The sequence below is a fragment of the Oncorhynchus gorbuscha genome, linkage group LG01, assembly GCF_021184085.1.
Source record: "Oncorhynchus gorbuscha isolate QuinsamMale2020 ecotype Even-year linkage group LG01, OgorEven_v1.0, whole genome shotgun sequence".
Lineage (NCBI taxonomy): Eukaryota > Metazoa > Chordata > Actinopteri > Salmoniformes > Salmonidae > Oncorhynchus > Oncorhynchus gorbuscha.
The window spans coordinates 24,697,574-24,721,242 of record NC_060173.1 but is presented as its reverse complement, the minus strand read 5'-3'; the positions used below and the strand labels follow the sequence as shown (position 1 = coordinate 24,721,242).

The window sequence follows — 23,669 nt, the reverse complement described above, 5'->3', positions numbered from 1 at the left end:
CAAAACCCATAATTGAGAAATGTACATATTTAGAGATCTAGTTATGTGTGTTTCTTGTCCTCTCTGAGTTCACCAATTGAAACATAATCGTACATTAAGTGTCCACCGACCATTCCCACCTTTTCACAAGTGGACATATTGTTTCATTTTCCTATTTTGTGGATTTAGGAGTTCGGCCATGAGAGTCTCCGTCAGGAATGACCTGAGATAACAGAACCTGGGTGTAGGAGAGAGGGGGAAGCCACAATCTACACCCAGAAAGGGCCACGTCATGACAGTCCCCCCCCCCCCCTGGTGGTTTGGATCTTGTGATTATTGTTATTATTAAAAATAATGACCACGTGATGTCCTGTAGTGGATCATCGTCGCGGTCCCCACTCTGGTGGTTGAGCTTGGTAGGTTCTCTGGCAGTGGGGCAGGCAGCCACAAGGATGGGCAGCGGATGTCCTGTTTGGGATTGTGTGGTTGTCCAGACTGGAAGATCTGGGCAGTAACTTAGGGAGATGTTAACAACGCACACATGCTCACAAAGTATATAATTACATTGATTCCCCAATGATCGACGTTGTGGCACTAAGTGATGGTTGTATGGGGACTTTGTTTGTGGCTCTATCGCTTAAGTGTCAAAGAAACTTAACTGAAAAGGAATGAAAGCTTAAAGAAATATATACAAAATATAGTTCTCACACCAAAATCCTCTAATTGGACTATTCTATATACGTCCAATGTCCTGGCAAAATGACTCTATCATGGCATTGTCTCTAATCTTATATCTAGGGTTTTCCTACTTGATGTGTTGCTTAGGCACTATCCTAAGTTGATAACTACATGATAAGTCTACAGTAAGGCACAAGTTTTGGACAGTCTATAGGGATGACCTATGGACCTTTGTGGAGAAACTGGTGAGTACTGTAGCTGTGGAGTCAAAGGCGTCAAAGTAAATGTTCAATTTGACTAAGGCTGGTATTTTTCTTGAACCATTAAGTGATACTAGCATAAATCCTAAGTGGATGTTCTGTTGTACATGTGCGTTTATGCTTACACAAGCGCACATGTCAAGGGAAGAAAACCAAGTATCCTGGCGGACTGCAACTTGTTCAGAATGAGTCTGACGTAATCAGGTAGTTTTCAGGTCAATGCCTGGAAGTCAGTCAGAATTTGTGTCGAGGGAGTCTGTAGTGGTTTAACTGCGAGTCACTGTGTCTTCCACTATTGTAGTGGTGATAGGTATTATGTCTATTTCATACCTACAGTATGTTATCCACAGAGGAGCTAACCTCACGACAGAAGTACTCTTTAAGCATTGGACCAGTCATACGTGGTGTGATCATGGCTCATGACTTCTAATAACTTTTCTCCTGATTGTAGGGTTCTATTTATTAGTGGCATGTGTGTTAACCATTGGAAGAGTGCTCTGGAGATTCCCTTCCCCATGTTCCACTCTGAGTGACTCCTAACTACTCTGTCGCTGTTGTCAAGGGTAATTTGATTCGTTAGGTCTCTAACCTTCTTACTGATTGTAGCTGGACTGACTGTTGCTGGCATTGGTACTGGTACTACAGGAACACATGATTTGAGCATTTTACTAGTTGAACCGGTAGTTGAACCTACACATGGCAAGGTATGACTATTTTTACCATTTGTTTGAGGTGGAAGTCCACTGAACGTCTTCTACGACCAGTGTGGTACACCTCAGTAATATCTTCGATGGATTCTAAGATTATCCCCGTCTAGGGGCCTGTCTGCTCCTGACTGTTCTCATAGGGGAGTTTACAACTAGATTTGTTTTATGCTCTGGTGGCCTCGTACAGTGTTGCAGGTAGTCTCGATGAGGCTATAATAAGTCTGGCCTACTATTCCCTCCCTTTGTGTCTCGGGATCCCCCCCACCAGCGGGTGGTTGGTATCCGAGGCACAAACGAAAAGGTTGGACCCTATGTATGAGTTGTCAGCAGACGCGTTGTTATGAGAATGGCTATAACCTTTCAACCAAATCTCCTGGTGTTTGTGCTTCAAAACGCTCAGTGGCTGTCGAGGACTGCCAGTCATGTCTGTGCGTGGCAACCTCGTCAGTACCTGTGAACTGAGACGAGGATATCTGTCTGTGATATCGCAAAGTGTTTCACCAGTTGCTGGACTGATGCCATTAGTGTCATTGTCAAGGGTGACAGTCCCCCACAAAGCTGAAGGTGTATCATCGGAAGCAGAGTAAACTCATTGTTTTTCTTGCTGAGATTGCCACAGTGCTTGTGGAAGTGTCCAAAGAGCAAGAGAAGTTCATCTCAACTACCGTATTGCACAGCTGCAAGGAGGAGGGAAGTTGCTCATTCACAGAGACAGCTGGCTCGAAATCATGAAAATAATGGTCAATCAGTTTTGCTGATGGAATGTGTCGAGATATCTTAATATCTCCTTGGATTGGATTCTGCACCAAGAGGTTTCAAACGTCTTTTTCCCAAGGGGTGCTTTCGACAGATACCCCTGGTGAATGACTGCATTACAGCTAGCATCAGGGGAAGACAGTGTGGTCAGTGGAGAAGGCACTGTGGCCATACATGGTTGGTTTTCCAATCCATCAGTGGGAGTAACTGATCCATCAAGTCTGCTCCAAGTAGCAGGGATTCAGGTTCGTGATGTGCCATTTTTGTTCAAGGGGAAAGCAGATCGCTTTTCAGATTTGGAGTGGGCTTGGCTTTAACAAAGCTTTTTACCTTTTTCTTCGCAACCTTTGTATCAGAATCTATAGACAACGCCTGTGGGCTTGTTTCCTGATCAAGCGGGCCCTGAATAGGGTCTCAAGTGAGAGCGGGAGAGATTTAAATTTTAATGTCCTTGCTATTGGTGTTTATTCCTGCGGACCTGATGTCCGGTAATTCTCCGTCTAGTCCTTGTGACTTATCTTTTACCCTTTTATCCATTTTTTCACACTTTAGTTCTTCATGTAGTGGAACTTCTAGAAAACATTGATCTATGTTTTGATCGTCCTTTAACCCTTTGTTACCCTTGTGCTCTGACACTTTGTGTGGGTTGGGTGCAGGAACGAAGCGAACAGGTCGATTGTAGTGGTAGTCGTTTCGATGGCGACGTACTTTACAGTTATTTCGACCGCAGACATTATTGGAGTCGTGGTTTCATGGTAGAAACCATTGTTGTGCGTCAACTCTCAACCCTCCAATACCTGATAATGCACCTCTAACTGGAGTGAGTGCTCCTGGTCAAACTTCAAAACCGAGTGGTCAGGGCTCTTAGCGTTGTGAACTTTTGAGGCCTTAAATGCTGTGCTTGTAAGCTCTCTGAGTTGTAAGATAGGCAAGCCAACATGGGCGGCAGGACCCAAGTAGGTAATGAAAGTGGTATACATGTTCAATCGAAACATTTGTTTGAATGGTAACAGCTCTTCCATTCTTGTTTCAGTGAGTAGGTCAAACTAAGCTAAATGAAGCCTTTGATAGTAAGCTTATGGGTGTTAGTTCCGAGCTTGTTTGAGGATGTTAGCCAGTGAGCTATCGTGTTTGCGAGTCGCAGAACCACTGAATTTAGCAAGTGTTGCTGTTGTAGACTAATTAACCTCGTCACGTGTCTATTTGTTCGTTAGCTTCAACAGGTAAACCCTGTCAGAATCCGTAGCGTTCGGGTAGCCATCTAATGCGTCCTCTATGTCAGCTAGGAACATCTCAGTATTGTTTGGCTGACCTGGAACGGGGTCAAAGATGGGAAATTCTTGACAAGTTTGACAAAGTATTCCGCGCCAAGCAGCTGGAGAGGGTTGGCTTCCTCCTGTGGGGAAATTGGGCCAAGAGGAGAAGCCAAGCTTTGGCTTTGTTTGCCAAGAGGCACCATATTACTCAGTGCCAAATGGCCAAGAGAAGACGACTGAGGGACACATGAGGGAGGCAAAGTCTGAAACCTATCGTCTTTACTCCTTTGAATACAGGGCTCCATTTTTGGGATGGGTAGTCACGCTGTAGAGAGTGACCATTCTGGACTTTCTCCAAATGGTACCTAAGGGTGCTATTCTGCTGCATTGCAGAGTCCACTTGAGCACTTTGAGTACTGATTTTGGACACATGAGTGTCGCACTTGCTCCTTTCGGTCTCAAACTTATCTATCATGGTTTGCAGATAGAGGTCTTGAGTACGGAGTGAGAGATTCAGTGATGAGATTTCCTCCGCTTGCTTAGAAATCAATATTTACATCTTCATCACCTGAGTTCTCTCACCATTAATTTGGTCAGCAACTTCAATGAGTTCTGCTGATTTGTCGTCCAACTTAGTCATTGTGTTCATTAACTGATCGTCTTTGGTCTGCAGCATTTTGAGTAGAACAGTGTTGCCTTGAGTAACATTCAGTTGTGTACTGTGGTATTGGACCGATGCCAAGACATCCGGGCTAAACTGGAGAGAACCTTTACGAGGCCTGCGCCCGATGGTTGATTTTGGAGAGCGTTGTTCGCCATGTCTGCCGTTTTTCTGCTAATGGCATAATTAGGGTTGGTATCGCTGCTGAGGTCAGCGATCAATCGATTTAAGGGTGGAGGTTCACTAATTAGCGGGCGAGTGGGGACTACCCCCTCTAATAGCTTGCACATTATTAGAACATTTGATAGGAAAAATGTTTTTCCTATTTTTACAAAGTCTGGTTTTGGAATACGTTGGAAGCTGCAAAATGATTTGAATCTATTTATAGATGTTAATAAACCATCAGTACTGTACCAGTAATATGGGAGTTGGACGTGAATGAATTGGCAAAAGCAAATTTAAGTAATTAATCAATGATAATAATTAATCATACCTGCATAGGCTATCTGGGGATTAAACTTTACTTAACCTGGGAAGTTGGTTCATCTAGGTTACTATTGCAAAGTTTAACATGTCTAATTTAATTGGAAGAACCTAAAAAGGTATGTTCGATAATTTAACTTATTAAATGGAATGAGACGATGATATCCAATCAATTGGGATTACCTGGATTATCAAGAAAGTGTAACCAGTAGTTTAAATGTTAGGTTACATTCAGCACTAGGTTCACCTCTCCCTAAGGCCAAAGCTGGAGACGGGACTTCCGTCAGTACTGGGGTTACTGAATGTGCTTTGCAATAGCAAATTTGACTGATTGATCAATTTTAATGATAAATCAAACCTGTATAGGGAATTGAGAATTAAACTTCACATTAACCTGAAAACCTTGTTGATCTGGGTTAATGTGAAAAGTTTAAATTGTCTCATTGTGGAAAACCATTCAATGTGGATATTATTTAAAAGATCCACTTGAAAGATAAATCTGGCAATTTCACTTGTTAGTTAAATTGAATGAGACATCGATATCCAATCAATTGATTGGCTGGATATCCTAAGTACCCACTTTTTGAACGTGATCCATGTTTGGGTGTCACCTAATTCTTTTTTCAATAAATGTACTGGCGATTCTTCACCACTGATCGCAGAAAGATGAAAACACCGGAAGTACAAAGGCAGAGGAATTTCAACGTGACACAGGAAAAGGAGAGAGTGAGAGAAGGGGAAGCCACGATCTACACCCAGAAAGGGCCACGGCATGACACTACACAAAGTTGTGTCATGTTGGCTGGATGAGCTTTGGGTGGTGAACCATTCTTGATACCCACAGGAAACTGTTGAGCGGGAAAAACCCAGCATCATTGCAGTTCTTGACACAAACCGGTAGCCTGGCATTTACTACCATACTTTCGGCCCGTCATTGGACACTGTGCTATCTAACCTTCAATCGAGCTTCAATGCCATACAACACTCCTTCCGTGGCCTCCAACTGCTCTTAAACGCTAGTAAAACCAAATGCATGCTTTTCAACCGATCGCTGCCTGCACCCGCATGCCCGACTAGCATCACCACACTGGATGGTTCCGACCTTGAATATGTGGACACCTATAAGTACCTAGGTGTCTGGCTAGACTGCAAACTCTCCTTCCAGACCCATATCAAACATCTCCAATCGAAAATCAAATCAAGAATCGGCTTTCTATTCCGCAACAAAGCCTCCTTCACTCACGCTGCCAAGCTTACCCTAGTAAAACTGACTATCCTACCGATCCTCGACTTCGGCGACGTCATCTACAAAATTGCTTCCAACACTCTACTCAGCAAACTGGATGCAGTTTATCACAGTGCCATCCGTTTTGTCACTAAAGCACCTTATACTACCCACCACTGCGACTTGTATGCTCTAGTCGGCTGGCCCTCGCTACATATTCGTCGCCAGACCCAATGGCTTCAGGTCATCTACAAGGCCATGCTAGGCAAAGCTCCTTATCTCAGCTCACTGGTCACGATGGCAACACCCATCCGTAGCACGCGCTCCAGCAGGTGTATCTCATTGATCATCCCTAAAGCCAACACCTCATTCGGCCGCCTTTCGTTCCAGTACTCTGCTGCCTGTGACTGGAACGAATTGCAAAAATCGCTGAAGTTGGAGACTTTTATCTCCCTCACCAACTTCAAACATCAGCTAGCTGAGCAGCTAACCGATCGCTGCAGCTGTACATAATCTATTGGTAAATAGCACACCCATTTTCACCTACCTCATCCCCACAGTTTTTATTTATTTACTTTTCTGCTCTTTTGCACACCAATATCTCTACCTGTACATGATCATCTGATCATTTATCACTCCAGTGTTAATCTGCAATATTGTAATTATTCGCCTACCTCATGCCTTTTGCACACATTGTATATTTTTTCTCTGTGTTATTGACTTGTTAATTGTTTACTCCATGTGTAACTCTGTGTTGTCTGTTCACACTGCTTTATCTTGGCCAGGTCGCAGTTGCAAATGAGAACCTGTTCTCAACTAGCCTACCTGGTTAAATAAAGGTGAAATAAAAAAAATATATTAAAAAATACCCTTTTCAAAGGCACTTAAAACTTCTTAAGGATGACGCAGAACACAGTTCCCATGCAGGAACATCACTCAGCAGAATTTCAGAGCGCCACCTATAGTTTTTGATAAAACTCAAACTTTCATTAAACTTTCATTAAAATACACATTCAAGGTAGTGAATTAAAGCTACACTCGTTGTGAATCTATCCACCAAGTCAGATTTGTAAAATGCTTTTCGACTAAAGCATGAGAAGCTATTATCTGATAGCATGTACCCCCAAAATACTGCAACGTCACCTAACACGACAGATTTTGCGTTACCCGGCGCTACCCAAAACGCAGAAATAAAATATAAAGCATTCATTACCTTTGACGAGCTTCTTTCTTGGCACTCCTAGATGTCCCATAAACATTTATTTGGGTCTTTTTTCGATTAAATCGGTCCATATATAGCCTAGATATCGATCTATGAAGACTGTGTAATCAAGGAAAAAACTGAGTTTGATAACGCAACGTCATTTATAAAAATTAAAAAAGTCGATGATAAACTTTCACAAAACACTTCGAAATACTTTTGTAATGCAACTTTAGGTATTAGTAAACGTTAATAATCTATCAAAATGATCACGGGGCGATGTATATTCTTTTGCTCCACGTCTTGAAATCATGTCCGGATATTTCTCAACCAAAACATCCTGTCGGAGACCGGAAGGAATCGTCTCCCTTGTTTCGGTTTGACCAAGAAACAAATCCGAGACAAATGACAAGACTGTTGACATCGTGTGGAAGCTGTAGGTATTGCAACCTCGGCCCCATTTAATGTGGGTCACTTTTAACAATTGGTTGAAGTGGCGCATGGATATATTTTCCCATTTTCAGTGATCAGATTTTCCTGCACTTTTCGATGAAACGCACGTTCTGTTATAGTCACAGCCGTGATTTAACCAGTTTTAGAAACGTCTGAGTGTTTTCTATCCACACATACTAATCATATGCATATACTATATCCCTGGCATGAATAGCAGGGCGCTGAAATGTTGTGCGATTTTTAACAAAAAGCTGCGAAAATTCGCAGTCTCCCTAAGAGTTAAATCTTTTTTCTCACCCTCTGAATGGCACACATACACAACCCACATCTCAATCCATATTAAACCTGTCTCCTCCCCTTCATCTACATTGATTGGAGTGGATTTAACAAATGGCATCAATAAGGGATCATAGCTTTTACCTGGATTCACCTGGTCAGTCTCATGGAAAGAGCAGGTGTTCTGAAAGTTTTGTATACTCAGTATATGTGTGTGTGTGTGTATGAGCATGCACATGTGTGCCTCGCTCTCTCTGTGTCCATGTGCGATATACACTACCAGTCAAAAGTTTGGACATACATACCCATTCCAAAGTTTTTCTTCATTTTACTATTTTATACATTGTAGAATAATAGTGAAGACATCAAAACTATGAAATAACACATATGTAATCATGTAGTAACAAACAAAAAAGTGGTAAACAAATCAAAATATATTTTATGTTTCAGATTGTTCAAAGTTGCCACCCTTTGCAATGATGACAGCTTTGCACACTTTTGGCATTCACTCAACCAGCTTCATGAAGTAGTCACCTGGAATGCATTTCAATTAACAGGTGTGCTTTGTTAAAAGTGAATTTGTGGAATGTATTTACTTCTTACTTCTGCGTTTGAGCCAATCAGTTGTGTGGTGACAAGGTAGGGGTGGTGTACAGAAGATAGCCCTTTTTGGTGAAAGACCAAGTCCATATTATGGCAAGAACAAAGACAAAGACATATTATGGCAAGACAAATGACAGTCCATCATTACTTTAAGACATGAAGGTCAGTCGATTCGGAAAATTTCAAGAACTTGGAAAGTTTCTTCAAGTGCAGTCACAAAAATCATCTAGCGCTATGATGAAACTGGCTCTCATGAGGACTGCCACAGGAAAGGAAGACCCAGAGTTACCTCTGCTGCAGAGGATAAGTTCATTAGAGTTAATTGCACCTCAAATTGCAGCCCAAATAAATGCTTCAGAGTTCAAGTAACAGACACATCTCAATATCAACAGTTCAGAGGAGACTGCGTGAATCAGGCCTTCATGGTTGAATTGCTGCAAAGAAACCACTACTAAAGGACACCAATAATAAGAAGAGACTTTCTTGGGCCAGGAAACATGAGCAAAGAACATTAGACATTGGAAATCTGTCCTGTGGTCTGATGAGTCCAAATTTGAGATTTTTGGTTCCAACCCCCTTGTCTTTGTGAGACTCCGTGTAGGTGAACGGATGATCTCCGCATGTGTGGTTCTCACCGTGAAGCATGGAGGAGGAGGTTTGATGTTATGGGGGTGCTTTGCTGGTGACACTGTCTCTGATTTATTTAGAATTCAAGGCACACTAACCAGCATGGCTACCACAGCATTATGCAGCGATTACGCCATCTCATCTGGTTTGCACTTAGTGGGACTATCATTTGTTTTTCAGCAGGACAATAACCCAACACACCTCCAGGCTGTGTTAGGTCTAATTAATTAAAAAGCAGAGTGATAGAACGCTGCATCAGATGATCTGGCCTGACCTCAATTACCTGACCTCAAACCAATTGAGATGGTTTGGGGATGAGTTGGACCGCAGAGTGAAGAAAAAGCAGCCAACAAGTGCTTAGCATATGTGGGAACTCCTTTAAGACGGTTGAAAAAGCATTCCAGGTGAAGCTGGTTGAGAGAATGCCAAGAGTGTGCAAAGTGTGGCTACTTTGAAGTCTCAAATATAAAATATATTTTGATTTGTTTACATTTTTGGGGGTTACTACATGATTCCTTATGTGTTATTTCATCGTGGTTGATGTCTTCACTATTATTCTACAATGTAGAAAATAGTAGAAAATAGTAGAAATAAAGAAAAACCCTTGAATGAGTAGATGTGTCCAAACTTTTGACTGGTGCTGTAACTCTACCGAACCACCACAATTCAAATACACATATCACAATCTGAGGCCTTAGTCCCTGTTCCCCAGGGTTATAAATTAAGCCCTCTTAAACTTCACAGCCACGACTTATGTCCTCTCAGCCTGGTCCATAAAAGAGAACAGGATTGGGTGCTAACAAGGAGCACTGTTTATGGATTTCAGATAACATCAGTTGGGCCAGTTGTGAAACCATGTGCTTAAGTCTCTGGGGGTGTTTTAGTGTGCAATTTGATATAGGGGAGCTTGTGTACCACACACAGCTGCATGTCCCTGCCTTGTGACCCACTCTGCCCCCCTGGGATCAGGTCTCGGACAGGCCCTCTCAAAGTGTGTGTTTGTGTGTGTTTTTAAGAGGAGCTCTCTGATGAGCTAGACAATGCAGGAAGATATGCCACTTAGTATCCAATGGGACTTACAGTGAGTATATACCTTTTTTGTGCATGTGATCCCTGTGGGACTTGAACCCATGACCTTGGCTGTGTGTTTGAATGTGCATTTGTGTGTGTGACTGTGTGTGTTTGTGTGTGTGTGTGCGCCAGAAGGCTGCAACAATCTTCTGCCACTGTAGCTTGTGCCACAGTGCCCCTGTCCCATGAGGGACTCCCTTCCAGCTCAGACACCACTGTTCATCACGACGTTGCCTCATTTGTGCTTTCCAGGTGGTGTCCATCTGATACCAACTTTAATACTTCTACAGTATCTCTGTATGTGTATGTGAGTTTGTGTGCAGTCCCATACATGTGTGCTCCCATATGTGTGTGTGTTTGTGCCAGCATCTGGTGAGGATGTTGGAGGGAGGGTGCTGAGTGGTATCATCTTCCCTGTAATGACACAGAGTGGGGGAATCCCACACAGCCACACAGACTAAACTGTTAGCACTACTGAAGGCTAAATTTACCCACAGATTACACTGTTTGCGTGTGTTTGTAGGGGACCGGGTGGGTGGGTGGTTGGGGGGGGGGGGTTAGCATGCCACTCCCATCCCTGTCTACAGTCTAGACCAGGGGTCAGCAACAGACGGCCCGCGGGCCAAAACTATGTGGCTGATAGAGGAAGAGGGTTGGTGAGAGACAGAATATTAAAAGAGAGGAGGTAAACATTTGAGTGAGTGAGATGAACAGAGAAAAGGAGTGAGAAAGAGAAATGAAGGATGGAGATATAAGATATATTTATAATATTTATGTAAGGGATGATCTGTCTTGAAATCATTATGGACATCTCTGTATATATTTCAACCTCTTAGATGTGAGCGGTAAAATTGGTGAGAAGGACGTCTAACAGTACAGACTTAATCTCGTCCACCAGCCAGCTCTGTCAAACCAATGCGCATACTGTACGTGAGTTTTAAAGAAACATCAGCCAAATATTTTGGTTTTGAGATAATACCGGTATGATGAATATGCCCCAGGCCAATGGTCAATTACCAGTCCTCTCATTCTGAAAAACTCTTTCTTTTGGAACCAGCATTTCAACCTGTCGCATATGTACTTCATGCAGGTCTTAGATCTCTATCAAACTGAGGACCACATGGGAAATGTATTTGCAAACCACATCAGATGTGGCTACTGTAGTTACGCCTACATCATGCGAGTGAGAGTAAGCATGTCATGTGTTTACATTTTTCTGTATACATTTTTGTTTCTGTGTTTGTGTGTGCATACATGCCTAGTGTCCTTTAAATATTTATACATGTGTGTATTGTGTCAGCCCAACGGTTATGTGTTTGTGCAAGTACAGCCAAGTATTGTAATCTGTTTGTGTGATAGCCTGCCATGCAGTCTGATTAATATGTAGCTTCCCAGGGGTTTTGACATTCCTTTCCAGTACATCCAGTTCCACAGTGTCCCATGTGGAGGCATGAATGGGATTGATGTTGGGAATGAGTAGGATCAGGAATGATGACCCTGTGTGTTCAGTGTCTGCCTCTGCCCCCGCCCAGCCAAGCTCCACTTCATTCATTCACATAAATTTTACTCTTCTGACCCACTTTCTGGTAAGGATGTTTAAACTTCAATGGCACACATACTTCTGGGCACCGACAATTTGTTTGGCATGGGATAACTCTAAAGTAATGTTTCTACTCAAACGCTATGTGCTGTTCAGAGAACATTGCCCTCATACTATCCAAAAGAAAGGCCTGTTGTGCCATTTCACTGGCTTTAATGTCCGCTGTATGTCATATGGTCAAGTAGGTCAAGGCTCAGTCATAGTTTGAATGGTCACTGGTCCTGGATTCATGGGACACCATTATGTTAGCTTCCATTATGGGAACTCTATTACATCAGACTGGTCAATGTTGTATATGTGTGACAGGGGACTAAGGATAAAGTGTTACGTTCCCCAGGAAGAAAACCAAATAATGTCGCTCAAACAAAAAAGGGAACGAACAAAGAGTCACTGACAACAACAAAAACAAAACAGTTGGGGTTTTAGGAGGGGTTCAGAAAGACACTGATGGGGGTGTCCACTAAAAGTTGAATAGCAACAACAGCTGGAACCTTAGACACCCACCATGAGTGCCTACTAAATTTGCCCAAGAAGAGGCAAACAAAAGAAACAAACCACACCAAACTTAAAGACAGGAAGCAAACCAAAAAGTGGAGGGGTAAAAAATAGGAAAGATCAGATAAGGATTGTTTGTCTAGAAATCAAACTAGGGAGCACCAACTAAAGGTGTTAACCCTTCATCACTCAAGGTAACTGGAACACTGGGCCAGTCACTCTTAAATAGCACCTGGCCCAGCACAGGTGAAACACCTTCCTATTAACGAGATGGCCACCAGCACAGGTGTAACACATACTGACTAACGAGGTGACACCAATCGGTGGGCCCTACATGCCAACGTGCAACCTCAAAACAAACATAAATGGGAAAAACCAAACCTGTAACAAGGTACAGAAATATGTCTACATTTTGTCAGAGCAGTCTCGCTGTTAGGAGTTTAAGCATCTGGCAGTTAGGTGTTTAAGCATCTGGCAGTTAGGAGTTTAAGCATCTGGCAGTTAGGTGTTTAAGCATCTGGCTGTTAGGAGTTTAAGCATCTGGCAGTTAGGTGTTTAAGCGTCTATCAGTTTGGTGTTTAAACATCTGGCAGTTAGGTGTTTAAGGGTCTGGCAGTTAGGTGTTTAAACGTCTGGCAGTTAGGTGTTTAAACGTCTGGCAGTTAGGTATTTAAACATCTGGCAGTTAGGTGTTTAAATGTCTGGCAGTTAGGTGTTTAAATGTCTGGCAGTTAGGTGTTTAAATGTCTGGCAGTTAGGTGTTTAAATGTCTGGCAGTTAGGTGTTTAGGGGTCTGGCAGTTAGGTGTTTAGGGGTCTGGCAGTTAGGTGTTTAGGGGTCTGGCAGTTAGGTGTTTAGGGGTCTGGCAGTTAGGTGTTTGAGGAGATGGGGGACTGGTTCTGTGTTTGTTATTTTGGATGTTTGGAATTGGAGTCTGGGTATGTGGGTTAGCCAGACCTGGGGTGTATGTTTGGGGATTTGCAGGAAGGGTTGTGTGTCTGGAGGGTTAACCTAAGCAGAGCCTAGGGTCTGGGTCTGCTAGTTTATGTTATCACCAGATGCAAGCCAGGCTGTGTGGAGCCTGTGAGGCTTATTTGCTGTAGCTAGTTGTGTACTGCTGGGGCTGTGAGAGTTAAAAGGTGTTTGGGAGCACTGCAGTAGGTCAGAAAATCCCACGAGCGCTGCGGAGGAGTTTGAACAATACATAGAATATTAGTCCCTCCTGGAAGTATTTAGAGTTTTTTGTTTTTGATTTACGCTTTTAAGTAGAAACACATAGTGACTGGCATGTGCTGGCATAGCATGTGCTGGCCGGGATGTGTAGAAAAGCAAGGTCATCAAACTTTGTGAAAACGTAACATAATACATGTGTGAACATTTACCAGGGTGATATTAGAGGGAAGTGAGGTTGGCATCATCTGGGAGGATTATCATTGTGTCCCACCTGCCATGATTCATAGGGCTCTGATCAAAAGTAGGTAACTGTATATGGAATGGGGTGCAATTTGGGGGCAAAGCCTTGGTCGTAAAAGTATGCTGTCCACAAAAAGTATAGGATTACCTGATCAATGATAAGGATTGGACACACTCCAAGAAAAATGTCAGTATATTCCAAGCTCTTGACTAAGGCATCTATCTGAAACTTTGGGCACTGGTTTTGTTTAACATTATGATTTCTGATTACAATAAATAATATTCTGGTATTTTTCTTGGAGTGCATCCCATCCTTATCATCCTCAAGAGCTAGTGACTTACCCAGTGGTGTAAAGTATTTAAGTAAAATTACTTTGATGTACTACTTAGTCTAAGGGTATCTGGTTTTAAATGTACTTAAGTAACTTTTACCTTTACTCCACTACATTCCTAAAGAAAATATGTACTTTTTTCTCCATACATTTTACCTGATACCCAAAACATTTCAAATGCTCAGGAAGGACATCCAGTTCACGCACCTATATATATATATATATATATAAAACGCGTTGTCTGATCTGGCGGACTGACTAAACACAACAAATACTGAATTTGTAAATTATGTCTGAGTGTTGGAGTGAGCCCCTGTCTGTCTGTAAATAAATAAAATGTTTAATTGTGCCGTCTGGTTTGCTTAGGAATTTGATGTGTACCTTTTACTCCTTGTACTCCTTACTCAAGTATGACAATTGAGTACTTTAAAAACAAAATCATTTATTTAAGTACATTTAAAACCAGATACCTTTCAATTTTTACTCAAGTAGTATTTTACTGGGTGACTTTCACTTTTACGTGAGTCATTTTCTATTAAGGTACCTTTACCTTTACTCAGGTATGACAATTGAGTACTTTTTCCACCACTGGACCTATCTCTGATCACTGACAGACAGCAGTAAGTAACAGTATGAACTGTAACAAAGGCCACAGCCAGATCATGCCTTTGGGAAACATATTAAAACACTCTGGTCTGCAGACTGTGATTCAACAATGGATGATTTGAGAGGTTTACAATAACCATGCCTTGTGAGTCAAACAAATCTGGAGTTATTTACTGGTCAAATGTCCCCATTTGTTAAGAGTGGGATGATGGGTTATGAAACTGTGGGGTATAGACGGACTGTGTGAGTGATAGTGCTTGTATTGTGGAAGGAATCATATGGTGGTGATAAGAGTTTCTGGTGGGGTGTGTGTGCCTGTGTGGGGGTGTGTGTGTGTTTGTGTGATGTGGCGGTGGAAGTGTATGTATGTAGTTGACATTGGTGCTGTGTATGGGAGTGGAGAGTGAGGGTGTTTGTGATTGAAAAACTGAGGGTGGATGAAGTGGGTAAAGAAATGAAAGTCTGTTACGTTTGTTTTGGTTTACATGTGATGTCCAGGCTGAGGGATCGTTTTTCTTTCATGTCCTGGTGTGGTTGATGTATTTATTCAGTCAGTCTGTTGGAGTCATCCTTACAATTTTCTCTGTTTTTCTCTTTCTTTCTTTCTCTCTCCCTCACTCTCTTTTTATTCTCTCTCCATCTTTGACATTTTGTTCTAATTAGAACCGTGGGAGATGCTTGAACAAACATCCTCTGCATGGAGGCTTCTTGCTAGACACACACACCTGCATGCACACACACATAAATAACCACACACACAGAGGAACACACACATGGGCAGATGCACACAAACTCAAATAATACACAAGCGTGCACGTTTGAACACACACATGCACGCACATTTAGAACAAAATATGCGTGCATGTGTGTGTTCAAACGTGCACGCTTGTGTATTATTTGAGTTTGTGTGCATCTGCCCATGTGTGTGTTCCTCTGTGTGTGTGGTTATTTATGTGTGTGTGCATGCAGGTGTGTGTGTCTAGCAAGAAGCCTCCACAGAGGATGTTTGTTCAAGCATCTCCCACGGTTCTAATTAGAACAAAATGTGCGTGCATGTGTGTGTTCAAACGTGCACGCTTGTGTATTATTTGAGTTTGTGTGCATCTGCCCATGTGTGTGTTCCTCTGTGTGTGTGGTTATTTATGTGTGTGTGCATGCAGGTGTGTGTGTCTAGCAAGAAGCCTCCATGCAGAGGATGTTTGTTCAAGCATCTCCCACGGTTCTAATTAGAACAAAATGTGCGTGCATGTGTGTGTTCAAACGTGCACGCTTGTGTATTATTTGAGTTTGTGTGCATCTGCCCATGTGTGTGTTCCTCTGTGTGTGTGGTTATTTATGTGTGTGTGCTCTTAAGATAAGACTAAGACCTGAAGAGGAAAAAGTTAGTGTTGAGATTGAATAAAGCTGATCAGCATTTCTCTCTCGCCAAATAGATCCAATATGTACTCGGTAAAAAGCACAGAGCCGGGCTTATCAAAGAGCCAGACTCATCAACTCAGACAAGGATATATAATGGAGATTTTATGTGCACATTAAGCTGCTCATTTCACTGAAGGGTGAAAGTGAACATCAGCCACACACACATGCACATACATGCACATACATGCACAAATGCCTGTGCGCACACCCACGAACAAACACTCACCCACATTGAACTGCTGACTCCTCCTGAAGTCACAGCTGAACTTACAGCCTTTTTTAGATTTACTTCGGCACCGTTTGGCCTTCACAATGAAAACACACACACATACACACAGCAGAGTGAAGGCAGGGATTCAGCAGTGCTAGGCCTTCCATGTTTACCCTCACACATTTCAGGCCTCTCCACATCTAGTGTTAAGCTGAGAGCAGTGGAATGATGCACACATACAAATACACACACACGAACACAAACACACACACACACACACACGCACTCAAATAAACACGAGAACAGTCTCACACATATGTACAAAAGCTGGTACAAAGTTTGACATTTTCTCTGTTTCAATTTGTCACTTTTAGACATACTGTACACATGTATTGTATTAAACATACACCAGCTTCTGCCTCATGAGTAAATATATATATATATAAAACAACTTGTCTGTGTGATCACTGACCATTGATTTACTTTGTCTTTACAATGGTTATAGTTCAGGAGGAATCTTTGGTAAGATATACATTATGTGGCACAGATGTGGAAGATGGGCTGGCTATAACAAAACAAAACCATGTCACGTCTCACTGTCTCTGTCTGAGTGTCTGAACTTTTGAAAATAAACATAAAGATATAATAATTTTGCACACCCAATTTTTCAGTTTTTGAATGTTAAAAAAGTTTGAAATATCCAATAAATGTCGTTGCACTTCATGATTGTGTCCCACTTGTTGTTGATTCTTCACAAAAAAATACAGTTTTATATCTTTATGTTTGAAGCCTGAAATGTGGCAAAAGGTCACAAAGTTCAAGGGAGCCGAATACTTTCGCAAGGCACTGTACGTGCTGGAGCACGTGCTATGGGTGGGTGTGGGTGGGTGTTATGGGTGGGTGTTGCTATGGGTGGGTGTTGCTATGGGTGGGTGTTGCTATGGTGACCAGTGACCTATCGAAGACGTTTATAGATGACCTGGAGCCAGTGGGTTTGGCGACAAATATGTAGCGAGGACCAGGTCGCAGTGGTGGGTGGTATATGGGGCTTTGGTGACAAAACGGATGACACTCTGATAGATTGCATCCAATTTGCTGAGTAGAGTGTTGGAGGCTATTTTGTAAATGACATCGCCAAAGTCAAGGATTGGTAGGATTGTCAGTTTTACGAAGGTATGTTTGGCAGCATGAGTGAAGGAGGCTTTGTTGCGAAATAGGAAGCCAATTCTAAATTTAACTTTGGATTGGAGATGCTTAATGTGAGTCTGGAAGGAGAGTCTAGCCAGACACCTAGGTATTTATAGTTGTCCACATGTTCTAACTCAGAACCGTACAGTGTAGTGATGCTATTCGCGAGGGCGGGTGCAGGCCGCAATCGGTTGAAGAGCATGCATTTCATTTTACTAGCATTTAAGAGCAGTTGGAGGCCACGGAAGGAGTGTTGTATGGTGTTGAAGCTCATTTGGAGGTTTGTTAACACAGTGTCCAAAGATGTATACAGAATGGTGTTGTCTGCGTAGAGGTTGATCAAAGAATTACCCGCTCCAAGAGCGACATCATTGATATATACAGAGAAATGAGTTGGCCCGAGGATTGAAACCTGTGTCATCCCCATAGAGACTGCCAGAGGTCCGGACAACAGGCCCTCCGATTTGACACACTGAACTCTGTCTGAGATGTAGTTAGTGAACCAGGCAAGGCAGTCATTAGAGAATCCAAAGCTTATGAGTCTGCCTATAAGAATACGGTGATTGACGGAGTCGAAAGCCTTGGCCAGGTTGATGAAGACGGCTGCACAGTACTGTCTTTTATCGATGGCGGTTATGATATTCTTTAGGACTTTGAGCGTGGCTGAGGTGCACCCGTGACCAGCTCGGAAACCAGATTGCATAGCGGAGAAGGTACGGTGTGATTCGAAATGGTCGTGATCTGTTTGTTCACTTGTTGTTAGAAAGGCAGGGCAGGATGCATATAGGTCTGTAGCAGTTTTGGTCAAGAGTGTCTCCCCCTTTGAAGAGGGGGATGACCACGCACGATTTCCAATCTTTGGAAATCTCAGATGATACGAAAGAGTTTGAACAGACTGTAGTAGAGGTTGCAGCAATGGCAGCGGGTAATTTTAGGAAGAAAGGGTCCAGACTGTCTAGCCCAGCTGATTTGTAGGGATCCAGATTTTTCAGCTCTTTCAGAAGATCAGCTGTCTGGATTTGGGTGAAGGAGAAGCGGGCAGCCAGTTGTTGCGGAGGGTGCAGAGCTGTTGGCCGGGTTTGTGGTGGCCGGGTGGAAAGCATGGCCAGCCAAAGAGAAATGCTTCTTGAAATTCTTGATTATCATGGATTTATTAGTGGTGACAGTGTTTCCTAGTCTCAGTACAGTTGGCAGCTGGTAGGAGGTACTCTTATTCTCCATGGACTTTACAGTGTCCCAAAACTTTTTGGAATTAGTGCTGCAGGATGCAAATTTCTGTTTGAAAAAGCTAGCCTTTGCTTTCTTAACTGACTGTGTGTATTGGTTCCTGACTTCACTGAAAGTTGCATATCGCAGGGCCTATTCAAAGCTAGTACAGTACGCCACAGGGTGTTTTTGTGCTGGTCAAGGTTAGTCTAGTCTGGAGTGAACCAAGGGCTAAATCTGTCTACATTTTGTGAATGGGGCATGCTTATTTAAGATGGCGAGGAAATAACTTTAAAAGAACAACAAGGCATCCTCTACTCATGGGATGAGGTCAATATCCTTCCAGGATACCCGGGCCAGGTCGATAAGAAAGGCCTGCTCGCAGAAGTGTTTTAGGGAGCCTTGACAGTGATGATCGTTTGACCGCGCACCCATAACAGACGCAGGAAATGAGGCAGTGATTGCTGAGATCCAGTTTGAAAACAGCAGAGGTATTTAGAGGGCTAGCTGGTCAGGAAGATATCTATGAGGGTGCCCATGTTTACGGATTTGGGGTTGTACCTGGTAGGTTCCTTGATAATTTGTGTGAGATTGAGGGCATCTAGCTTAGATTGTAGGACGGCATCAGTATGAACTCTGACGACATATGGTGTCCAGGGCACAGCTGGGAGCTGAGGGGGGTCTATAGCAAGTGGCAACAGTGAGAGACTTATTTCTGGAAAGGTGGATTTTTAGAAGTAGAAGCTCAAACTTTTTGGGCAGAGACCTGGATAGTATGACAGAACTCTGCAGGCTATCTCCACAGTAGATTGCAATTCCGCCCCCTTTAGCAGTTCTGTCTTGATGGAAAATGTTGTAATTGGGGATGGAAATTTCAGAATTTTTGGTGGCTTCGTAAGCCGGGATTCAGACATGGCTAGGACATCCGGGTTGGCAGAATATGCTAAAGCAGTGAATAAAGCAAACGTAGGGAGGAGGCTTCTGATGTTAACATGCATGAACCCAAGGCTTTTACAGTTGCAGAAGTAAACAAATGGGGACTGGGGACACACAGGCCCTGGGTTAACCTCTACATCACTAGAGGAACAGAGGAGGAGTAGGATGAGGGTACAGCTAAAGGCTATAAGAACTGGTCGTCTAGTGCTTGGGAACAGAGAATAAAAGGAGCAGATTTCTGGGCGTGGTAGAATAGATTCAGGGCATAGTGTACAGACAAGGGTATGGTAGGGTGCAAGTACAGTGGGGGTAAACCTAGGCATTGAGTGACGATCGATGAGAGAGGTTTCATCTTTGGAGGCTAAGCGCGGTCTCTGCATGTGTGGGGGCCGGGACAAGGGGTTATCTGAGGCATGTTGAGCAGGACTAGGGGCTCCGCAGTAAAATAAAACAAAGAGAGCTGCCCTAAACAGTATACAAGGCATATTGACATTAGAGAAAGGCATTAAGCTATCACAGGTGTTGATTGGGAGAGCTAAGACAACAACGGGTGAGACAACAATGGGTAAACATCTAGGACAACAACAATAACAATGGGTAAATGGTGATGGATGGAGAAAGAGGGTCAATTAGCTACACACAGGGCCTGAGTTCGAGGCTGCGGCCGACAGATAAACAAAATGAAGTACCGTGTTAATGAACAGTCCAGCAGGCATCAGCTGTGTAGCTGAGTGATCATTGGGTCCAATGAGCAGCAAAGATGAAAGAGAGCCATTCGGTAGTCGATTACTACGCAAGACGAGCGGGAGACACAGCGTTCAGGAAGTTAGCTGGTTGGGGCGCAGCAGATGGATCAACACCAACATCCATGACGCAGAGGCTGGTTTAGAGCACATCGACCGAATTACATCAGCAGACAGGCAGACCAGTCGTGATGGATCGGCGGGGCTCCATGTCAACAAAGGGTCTAGGCCAATTGGCCAGAGAGGTATTGTAGTTGGTGTAGTTCATTTGCTAGCTGGAAATAGGCCTAGCTTGAGGCTAGCTCAATGCTAGCTGGCGCAGGCTTCTGGACAAGGTGTTAGCCACAATAGCCACTCGGTAGCAACTAGCGAAGATCCGGTGTCATGGACAAGAGGTTGCGGAAGGAATCCGGTGATGTAGTGGGGGGAAAAAGCAGTCCGATATGCTCAGGGCTGATATCGTGCTGTGCAGACTGGCACATTTTATCCAGGCCATCTGGGCTAAAGCAACTGGAGTCTGAGCTAAAGGTAAAGACCGCTAGCAGTGGCTAACAATGACTAAAAATCGCTAATTAGCTGGCTGGCATCTGATGGAGGTTCCAGTTATAAGGTCTAGAAAATAGCAAATCCTTACCACACTGGAGCATGTTTGTGCATATTATTTGAGTTTGCATGTGTTTATGTTTACATTATCACACTCTGCATGTAAGTGTGCATCTACTAAGAGTTTGCACCTGTATACAGTATGTTTGTGAGAGTGCGTACACTGATTCATAGTGTGTGCCTTTGATGAAGATCAGTATGTGGAAGTGTGTGCAATTTGACTGTATCCCATCCTATGTTTCTGTTTGTGTCTGCCTTTGATTGAGTCTTAATCTGTGTGTGGGTGTGGTCTGACTCACTGGGTTGATATGTTGTGTGATTATGAGCTCTGGAATGGCTGGGGTAAAGTATGATAGATCAGGATGAGTCAAGAGCTAGCTACCTCTGCTGGCTGACTATGACCTTTCCCTGTGTGTGTGTGTGTGTGTGTGTGTGTGTGTGTGTGTGTGTGTGTGTGTGTGTGTGTGTGTGTGTGTGTGTGTGTGTGTGTGTGTGTGTGTGTGTGTGTGTGTGTGTGTGTGTGTGTGTGTGTGTGTGTGTGTGTGGTGTGTGTGTGTGGGGCGGGGAGGGGGTCCTCTCACCTGTTCATCAGACGACTCCTCTCACCTCACAGGGGCTTAGCTCATCCACAGCTGTTTATTGCTGAAGAAATCCAACACATGCACTTAATTGAGACATAGTTACAAACCAATTGACTCATACACACCCAAACACACTTGACACCGACATAGATACAGACAAACACTCTCTCACGCACAAACATGACACATAGACAGACAGACGGCCAATTAGACAGATGCACACTCACAGACACAGATGTTGAATATGTAGATCAAAATGCCAGCATGCCAACACAACTGCCTCCTAGGTTCGCCCTTCTCTCTTTTCCCCCTCTCTCTCTCCTTCCATCTTGCCCTCCCTCTCAGTCTTTCTCGTTTTCTCTCTCCTCAGCCATGACCAGGTTTGTGCCACATGTATGGTGTGGTATAGTCGAGCTTTGAACCTGTGTGGGATTAGCTGTGTATGTCTGTCTTTCTGTCTATGAGTAGGATTTTTCTGAAGGGCATGGTGCTGGGGCAGCTGACCCTGTCTGATTGTCTGTCTCTTTGTCTGTCTGTCTGTCTGACTTTCCTTATACACATCTCTATATATCTGCTGTACAATCGTCTGAGCTGGATATTATATCCACATGGACAAGGGCATAACATGTCTTAGCCCTTAGTTGTGGTAGTTCACTATTTCATGCCCAGGTTTAGCTGTAAATGCATTCCTCCCCACCCCTCCCCTCACTCCCCTCTACAAGCGATAAGATAGTCCAGTCCGCGCCGCTCTCGTAATTATTTTCTGGGAGGCGTAAGACGCAGCCTGTGGGCGGCAAAGTTCTTCTTGTATTTCTAATTCAGATTAAACAGTAAACATCATAAGGGGATAAATAAAGCACTAATAAAAGTAGATTGAAAGGGAAGTTAACTAATTATGTCCTGGATGTTATTCTGGTTGTTATTTTTTATTCTCCCCAATTTCAAAGAGGAAAAAGTGATCGGATCCAATGTCAGAGAGAGAGACATTTTTTTACGAGCGCTTCTCATAATGTTTATCCTTTGATTTCATCCTCCAGGATCGTTAAATGTGATTATGGAGTTTCTCTCTTTTGTTTCCAGGTTTGATCAGCTGTGAGGAGGCTGAGTGACCTAGTGGAGCCACCAGAGGTAAGCACAACAAAGTGGCATGTCCAGGTAGTTGAAATGACAGATTGGTAGTAGGTGGCAAGCACACCGGTTTGTGTCAAGAACTACAAAGCTGCTCAACAGTTTCCTGTGTGTATCAAGAATGATCCACGGCCCAAAGGACATCCAGTCAACATGGGCCAGCATCCCTGTGGAATGCTTTCGACACCTTGTAGAGTCCATGCCCCGATGAATTGAGGCTTTTCTGAGGGCAAAAAGGAGAGGGGGTGCAACTCAATATTAGGACAGTGTTCTTAATGTTTGTTATACTCAGTGTATGATTACAATGACTTTCTACACAATGAAAGTTGTTTTGGGGGATTCTAGAGGGCTTTTTACGCTACTGAGCCAAACCAAGACAAGCCAAAGCATGCTGTACAGCTTGGAAAGGACAATGCGAAAAGAGAATTTCAGAACCATCTGAGTTTAGTTTCACAGTAGTGTGAAAATGGAGTGTCTAGCAGGGATGCCTACCTCCAATGATCTCAGGGGAATCTCTCCAAATTACATTGTTTTTTTTACACAGACATTTATCGCTTGGACATTGAACAGACGTTAGTCTCTATGGGCTCTAATTTAAGAAACTTAAAGCAAACGTAAATCTGTGTGGGTGTGTAAGACATATTTTTGCTATTTTGACAGTGGGAATTATGGGCGCAACACCTGGCATTACCTTAAAGAGGCAGTCTTTCTGTGAATGAATAAATTGTAGATGTGATCAGGGCTTGACCACTCACTGGCCAACCTGCTCACAAGCTTTTTATGTTTTTGCTTTAAGTTGTGTATTTACAGTGTTCGATGTTGCGTTGGCATAAACTCTGGCAGGAGAGACTGAATGTTTGTCCTATCCATTTAAGATAGGCCAAGTTTATTAAAGAGCATACAGTAACCCTATTTAAGCCAAGCCTAGAGGACTTGGTGTCCACATCACCAACAAACTAACATGGTCCACAC

The 23,669-nt window shown here is 43.2% G+C and overlaps 1 long non-coding RNA gene across 1 annotated transcript in view; it reads left to right on the top strand.

Moving 5' to 3' along the window:
- LOC124035204 overlaps positions 1–22,698 on the top strand; it is a 373,317-nt gene extending 350,619 nt beyond the window's left edge. The window contains exon 4 of the long non-coding RNA XR_006838700.1: positions 22,650–22,698. This is a non-coding gene — a long non-coding RNA (uncharacterized LOC124035204). The remainder of the gene's footprint in view (positions 1–22,649) is intronic.
- The last annotated feature ends 971 nt before the right edge of the window (positions 22,699–23,669 follow it).